We start from the raw sequence: 8,530 nt of genomic DNA on the forward strand, positions 1-8,530 counted from the left end.
ACGAAAAGACAACCCTCAGAATGGGAGAAAATATTTGCAAATGAAGCAACTGACAAAGGATTAATCTCCAAAATTTACAGGCAACTCATGTAGCTCAATATCAAAAAACCAAACAATCCAATCCAAAAATGGGCAGAAGACCTAAATAGACATTTCTCCAAAGAAGATATACAGATTGCCAACAAACACATGAAAGAATGCTCAACATCATTAATCATTAGACAAATGCAAATCAAAACTACAATGAGGTGTCACCTCACGCCAGTCAGAATGGTCATCATCAAAAAATCTACAAACAATAAATGCTGGAGACGGTGTGGAGGAAAGGGAACCCTCTTCCACAGTTGGTGGGAATGTAAATTGATACAGCCACTGTGGAGAACAGTATGGAGGTTCCTTAAAAAACTAAAAATAGAATTACCATATGACCCAGCAATCCCACTACTGGGCATATACCCTGAGAAAACCATAATTCAAAAAGAGTCATGTACCAAAATGTTCACTGCAGCTCTATTTACAATGGCCAGGACACAGAAGCAACCTAAGTGTCCATCAACAGATGAATGGATAAAGAAGATGTGGCACATATATACAATGGAATATTACTCAGCCATAAAAAGAAACGAAATTTGTAGTGAGGTGGATGGACCTAGAGTCTGTCATACAAAGTGAAGTAAGTCAGAAAGAGAAAAACAAATACCGTATGCTAACACATATATATAGAATCTAAAAAAAAAAAAATGGTCATGAACAACCTAGGGGCAAGACAGGAATAAAGACACAGACCTACTAGAGAATGGACTTGAGGAAACGGGGAGGGAGAAGGGTAAACTGGGACAAAGTGAGAGAGTGGCATGGACATATATACACTACCAAACGTAAAACAGATAGCTAGTGGAAAGCAGCTGCATAGCACAGGGAGATCAGCTCGTTGCTTTGTGACCACCTAGAGAGGTGGGATAGGGAGGGTGGGAGGGAGGGAGACGCAAGAGGGAAGAAATATGGGGACATACGTATATGTATAACTGATTCACTTTGTTATAAAGCAGAAACTAACACACCATTGGAAAGCAATTATACTCCAATATAGATGTTTAAAAAAAATAAAATAAGTACAAGTGCTGATGCCCTAGGTCAGAAGTGGGATGTCCCAACTCCAGCAGAGAAAGCAAATTCCTCTGCCTTTTTCTATTCAGTCCCTCAATGGATTGGATGATACCCACCACATTGGTATACAATCTTCTTTACTCAGTCTACCTATTCAAATGCTAATCTCTTCCTGAGATAGGCTTGCAGACACACCCACAAATAATATGTTACCTGCTCTCCGTGTATCTCTTAGCCCAGTCAAGCTGACATATTAAATTAACCATCACACCTGGGTTGGAAATATCCCCTTCCCTGAACTTCAGCTCTAGCAGGTAGATGTGAAAACGCCAAAAAAAAAAAAAAAAAAAAAAGATAGAGCCCTGCCCTAGGCTGGCTTGCCAGCTAGACTTTAGGCGCTTCCTACACTTTGAGCCGTTGGCAAACCACATTGTTACTCTGAGTGGATCAGATCCTGAAAACTCTACCTACCAGAGTGGATTGATTGGTTTACAGAATCGAGGGACATGGACATTTCCGCCAACTTCTGAGTATCAAGGCACGATTAATAATCACCACAAGTTGCTTTGGGAGTCTGTCATCAAAGCAGAGGGCTGGCAACCTCTGTTAGGTATTCCATCCGGGCTGTGGTGGACCCTGGAGGACCACGCCTCACTATTACCAAGGCTTCATCTTGACTGACTGGAATCCAAAGTATCTACACTGCCCCCCCCCCCCCATTAGCTGCTCTCTCTTGCAAGCTGTATTAGTTTGCTGGAGCTGCTGTAACAAACACCACAGACTGGGGGGTGTAAACAGCAGATTTATTTTCTCATGGTTTTGGAGGCTGGAGGTCTGAGATCAAGGTGTCAGCAGGGTTGGTTCCTTCTGAGGCCTCTCTCTCTGTCTTGTAAATGGCCATCTTTTCCTTGTGTCTTCACACAGTCCTTCTGTGCACGTCTGTGTCTAAATCTCCTCTTATAAGGACGCCAATCATATTGGATTAGGGTTCACCTCAGTGATCTCATTTTAATTTAGTTACATCTTTAAAGGCCTTGTCTCCAAATAGAGTTTCATTCTGAGATATTGGATGTTAGGACATAAATATGAATTTGGGGGAGATGCAGTTCGGCTCATAACAGATGGAATTGGATAAATCCAACTCTTTTAATTTTTTCTACTTTAAAAAAATTAAATTACGTTCTTTTCAGAACCTCTATTTTGTCAAGATTAGATACATTTCATAGCTTGAATCAGTCACTTTTTTCCCAGCTTCTTTTATGAGATATTGGTCGTACTCCAGTCTCATTGGGAACATGCACAGAGATGCCTGGAGTGCAGAACAGTTTGGTAGCAATCGCGTCCTGACTCTGCCATCTGGGAGCTGTGCAAGGGTGAGCAAATCACATGGTCTCCCCGCTCAGAGCCTCTGCGTTCTCATTTGTGATACGATGTGATATTAAGGGACATCGGTAATGATGTTCATTGCAGCATTGTGTGTGGTGATAAAACATTGGTATAAACTAAATGTCCATCAGCAGAAAAAGAGAGAAGCAAAATGTAGTATGTGAGAATACTTTACAACGGTTAGAAATAAATAGAATAGCTCCCTATACAGCAACATGAAATGGTATTGAAAACATACTGTTGAGTGAAAAAAAAAAGTTGGAAAATTGTTCAGTGTGATACTACTTATGTATCACTAAAAACACACAGAAAATAGTATTCTGTATGGCTTATGGAAACATATGAATTTATGTCTGTGTGTATTAAATATACTATAAATGTACATACTAAGATGATAAAGACACCCACTGAATACAAAGTTGTAAAACGAATGGTTACCTTTGGGAATGGAGGATGGGAAATGGAGATGGGGAGGGATGGAGGGGTATTTCTATTTCATCTTGGGGTATTCCTTTTTCCTTTTTTTAAATTAAAAAAATCTCAAGTATATATGACAAAATATTAGCATTTGTTAATTCTGGGTGGCACATATGTGGGTGTTTGTTGTATTACCTTTTGTACTTTTCTGTATTAAAAATTGCAAAAGCAAAGTAAATACAAGGATGGTAATAGTACTTACTTCACCTCTTAAGGCTATCGCAAGGTTTCCATAAGAGTATTTGTGAAAATTCTTTGCGAAATGAAAAGCTCTCTACAAATATTGTTTTATATCTAATCTGTTCCATTTGCTGTTGATTCTGTTAACTTCCATTTCAAAAGTCTACATGGTCTGATAGCTTCAACCTTTGGGTGGTGTTGGCAGTGATTATGGTAGTGGTCATGACGGAGGTGACAGTGGTGGTGGTGATGATGCTGGTGGTGGTGAGGGTGGCGTGTGTAAGGAATAAAGTCAGATCTGTGATCCAGTTCTGTGCCTCACCACACACTGCCACAAAATATAATACACTTCTGGGCAGAGTGTCTTACGTCTACAGAAAGAGTAAAGTCTACAGAGGCAAACTGCATGAATGTGTATCTCCCACTACTCCTAGCAAACACTGCTCGATGTACTGTATTTAGCACTGTATTTTTTTTTTTCCTGTAAATACCAAATGAATTCCATCTTTTTCTTAGAACTGCGGCAATATGAGGAATGACCACAAGAGGGCAATAGAGAAACATCAATAAAGCTTACTTTTGTTTGGAGGGTTGGGCTGGTTAGTCACTGCTTCGGAGCAGAGACAGGTGTGCTGCCGAGGAACTCCGTTTGTGGGAATTATACAGGGCTATTCAACGCGTCACAGAATGCCATGGAATTTAAGAGCTGTTGAGAACTACCTAGTTCCAATTCCTCAGCCCCAGCCAACATCTTGACTGCAACTCTATGAGACTCATCCAAGGAGATGAGGAGCTGTAGGCTGGAGGATAAAGTTTTAAAGGAGTTTTGCTCTAAAGCTTTGCTGTGTTTGAGCTGTAGCCAGAAGGAGATGTGGGGTAGACTGTTTCTAAAGAGAGTGGGTAGTGCAACATATGGGAATCTCATGGAAATGCTCAAGTAGAGAGAGAAAAGGGGGAATAGTAAAGAGAGAGAGGGAAAGCTACAAACTGAGATGAAAAAGACTACCAACTCAATGGAAAAAAATGGGTCAAGTGTCCAGAAAAAAATCTTCAATTACTAGTGCTTCAAAATAGATTCCTTCTCCTCTCTTTCCGAATAAAATACTTCCTAAAATTAAATGGGGAAATCGGGTTTAAAAAATCCTCTTTGACACACATTTATGTGGCACAGACCATTGGTTCCATTTTTGGACAATCACCCCCATTGCTGGCTCTCCAGAAAGCACAGGTCAGCATTCAAATTAGCTCTGGTACTTGGTGAACATTCAAGGCGCTCTACTCACCTGTCACAAGTCTATGGTTATGTTTTTGGAGACAAACTCTGTCCAGCCCCAGAATGCAGGGTGTCCTGTGGTCAACCCCAAACAGGGCTGTCAATACGATTTCAGATACAGCAAAGCAGGGGGATGATTACAAGGTTTACTCATGTGCCATGTTCCTTTGAAAATTGATTTTTCTTTATGCACTTAAGCTTTCAAAGTAAAATAAAAGTCATAATTTAAAAATAATCTTTATTTGTAGCCAAGACGATTCTGTATGTGGAAACCCCAGGGTAATTAATTAAAAATCTATTAGAACTAACAAGAGTACAGTAAGGAGGCTGGTTAAAAATATATACAAAGTCAATATTTTCTTGCAAACCAAGAGCTGGTTAGAAAACTTAATGGAAAAAAAGATCCCATTTACTATAACAACACAATTATATATATTATACCACTAGAGGAAAGAGCTTTCTTAAATGTGCAGGAATATTATGAAGAAAATAACTTCCTTGAGTTATAAAGCAATATCCACAGTACGGTCCCATTTGGGGTTAAAATATGCAAACACACACACAACATGCACACACGTTCTTGCATAGATAAAAATCCCAGAAAGAATATCATAAAAATTTCACCACGTATTTTTTTTTCTTGATGGCAGATCAAGTGTGATATGTAGGTTTTTTTAAAAAAAATATATTTTAATTTTATTGAAGTATAGTTGATTTACAATGTTGTGTTAGTTTCAGGTGTACAGCAAAGTGATTCAGTTATACATATACATATATTCATTCTTTTTTAGATTCTTTTCTCATATAGGTTATCGCAGAATATTGGGTAGAGTTCCCTGTGCTATACAGTAGGTCCTTGTTGGTTATCTATTTTTTATATAGTGGGGTATGTATGTTAATCCCAAGCTCCGGATTTATCCCTTCCCCCAGGTTTCCCCTTTGGTAACCATAAGTTTGTTTTCAATATCTATAAGTCTGCTTTTGTTCTGTAAATAAGTTCCTTTGTATCTTTTTAAAATTAGATTCTACATATAAGTGGTATCATATGATATGTGTCTTTCTCTGTTTGACTTACTTCACTTAGTATGATAATCTCTAGTTGCATCCATGTTGCTGCAAATGGTATTATTTCAATCTTTTTATGACTGAGTAATACTCCACTGAATATATGTACCACATCTTCTTTATCCACTCATCTGTCGATGGACATTTAGTTACTTCCGTGTCTTGGCTATTGTAAATGGTGCTGCAGTGTGATTTGCAGATTTTGTTTTGGGTTTTGCTTATCTATGTTTTCTACTGAAAAAAAAAAAAAACCGAACACATATTCTATAATAAAACAAAATCTAAAAAAGTAAGAAGCCTCACTACCTTCAGCAAAATGGTGCCACTCCTTCATTTTTATTGATTCTTCCCATTGTGCAACGGTTGACCTCTTCGGGAGGACTGAGTGACTCCAGCTTTCCCATCACAAGCAGGGCTCCAGTCCTGGGAGTGGCTGGAGTTTCAAACCAGACCTCCATCATAACCAGTTACCTGACATGGCTTGACCACTCCATGCACCCTTGCCTGGCTTGATGCACACTGTGACCCTCCCCAAAGGGACAGCAGATTAGAGAGTGGGAGAAGAACAAGTGCCAGTCTTTGCCCCTTGGTTCAGGTCTGGCTCAGCATCTGGGGTGGACGTGCTGGCAGATGTGAGCCTTCAAGAAATCCAGCTTTGGGGCTTCCCTGGTGGCGCAGTGGTTGAGAGTCCGCCTGCCGATGCAGGGGACACGGGTTCATGTCCCGGTCCGGGAAGATCCCACATGCCGCGGAGCGGCTGGGCCCGTGAGCCATGGCCGCTGGGCCTGCGCGTCCGGAGCCTGTGCTCCGCAACGGGTGAGGCCACAACAGTGAGAGGCCCGCGTACCGCAAAGAAAAAAAAAAAATCCAGCTTCAAGGAGTCAGCCTTGACCCTCACCTGCCTGGCTTGTCCTCCCTTTCTCTGAGCCCGTCCTTTACCTTTTCCATCTGTGATTTTCTGGGAGTCAGCTGCTGCCCACTTTACAGCTAGTTTTTAATGGATTGACTGATCAAAAGTTCAAGAAAGTGCAATTTGATATTAAATTTTAAAGTGAGAGATTTAATTGTAGATGTTTTGGCCCGAGCGAACATCATTATTGTAAATTAAATGTCAGAGATGTCAGCAACATAACAGTTTTCTCATCCAGCTCTTTGTCATTACTGGGAGAGCTGGCCTTAATGGAACATTCTGATGATCTGTTTGCTGACCCCCCGGCACGTGTCTGGTGTAGCAAGTACAAAGGAAGAGACCACCTCTAGACTTAGAATCAGTGTGGGTCTGTGTTATGCTTTCCCGCAGGGATGCGGCAATCCAACAGAGTCTTGTTAGACTGGGGAGGAAAAACAGTCTGCTCTGAAGAGTTCAAAGTGTTCTCCAGCCCCAAATATTCCCCCACTAGAATGAGACCTTCATTCACTGAATAACAGGGTGGGATTTTTGTCCGCTTTCATTAGTGATGTATTTCCAGTGCTTTAGAACAGTGTTGGCATGTAATAGGTGCTCAATATACACTTAGTGAATGAAGGAAGGAATAAATGAGTGAAAAAACGTTTATTTAACACCTATTATGTGCTAGACACTGTTTAAGACCTGGATCACACCAGTGAACATCTGCAGTTGTGAACTGACAGCGAAAGCCCCTCCTGTCAGGAGTTTCCAGAAGGGAAGATGAATGATAAATAAATGTATATCGTCTCAGATGGAGAACAAGAAAAAGCAGAGTAAAGGGATGGAGAAGGTCAGCAGATGGTGGCGGGCTAGAAAAGGAGATCAGGAAAGCCCACTCTAAAAAATACAATTTAAAGTGCTCATCTCTCTTACCTTGCATTTCCACTTTTAGAAATTTATCCTACAGAATCTCAGCAACGCACAGAGATCTATATGGAGATTCTCACTGCAGCATTCTTTATAACTTCCTTAAACTAGAAACAACGCAAATATCCATCAATACGTTAAATAAGTTAGGATATATCGACACTATGGATTACTAAGCAGACATTCAAAAAGAGGGACATTTATATGTGTTGACGTAGACAAAATGTACTGAATACATTAAGTAAAGCAGAAAAGCAAATCTCAGAATAGAGTGTATAATACGAGCTCTCTTTTGTGAAAGAATGTATGTATCTATATGCGCATTTGTAAACAAATACACAAACATATACAAATATGTGTATGTTTATTTATGGATAAAAATGTTTGAAAGGATACACCAGCTTAGTAGCGAATGCCTCTGGGGAAGGGAGATCTATTTTCCATGTTATACTCTTCTATATTTAAAACAAAAGCATGCATTAGTTTTAGAATTTAAAAAGTTTTTTGTTTTTTGTTTTTAAACAAAACACACTCTTCTTGAACTAATGTTATACCTCCTTCTCCTTAGGGTCCTTCTGTCTGTGGATGTGTCTTCATACCCCTCCCCCACCCAGCTCCTGGGGCATTCAGAGCCCTCTCTGATTTCAGTTGATATCTGAGCTAGTAAGAAAAGCACTGGCCTGGAAATCAGGAACCACGGGCTCTACTTCTTCATTATGATGGAAAACCATTGCAAAAGTCACTTCCCCTCCTAAATCTCAGTTTCCCCATCTGGAACACGGATGTACTGGTCTATAGCATCGCTGAAGTCCCTCCATGCTGTCATACCCTAGGATTCTTTGATTCTGTGATTGTAAGTCCAAACGTCATGAAAATTCTGCATCAACACCCTTCTTGGGAGATGAAACGCTTTGTTAAGCTACTGGTCGGTCCCAGTTTCTACATGAGCACAGGTTGGTTTACCAGATAAAGCAGAGTACAGACCCCTAAGGGAATGGGCATGTGAAGGGTGCCTGTTTACGTGAGGAAAACCAGAACATGGGGACAGACCTGGGGGAACAGGCATGCCCATTGTCCTCCATCGGGGGCCCAGGGCACTGGAGAGTGGGCTGAGAGGTGCCATGCTGGGAAAGGCTGTGCTGGAAGAAGGTGGCCTGTCTTGGAAACCCTGTCATCAGCTAGGAGAGGTGGAGGCATTGAGGCGTGCTGGACAGAGGTCAGGACTT

Source organism: Lagenorhynchus albirostris, chromosome 1, assembly GCF_949774975.1.
Source record: "Lagenorhynchus albirostris chromosome 1, mLagAlb1.1, whole genome shotgun sequence".
Taxonomy (NCBI): domain Eukaryota; kingdom Metazoa; phylum Chordata; class Mammalia; order Artiodactyla; family Delphinidae; genus Lagenorhynchus; species Lagenorhynchus albirostris.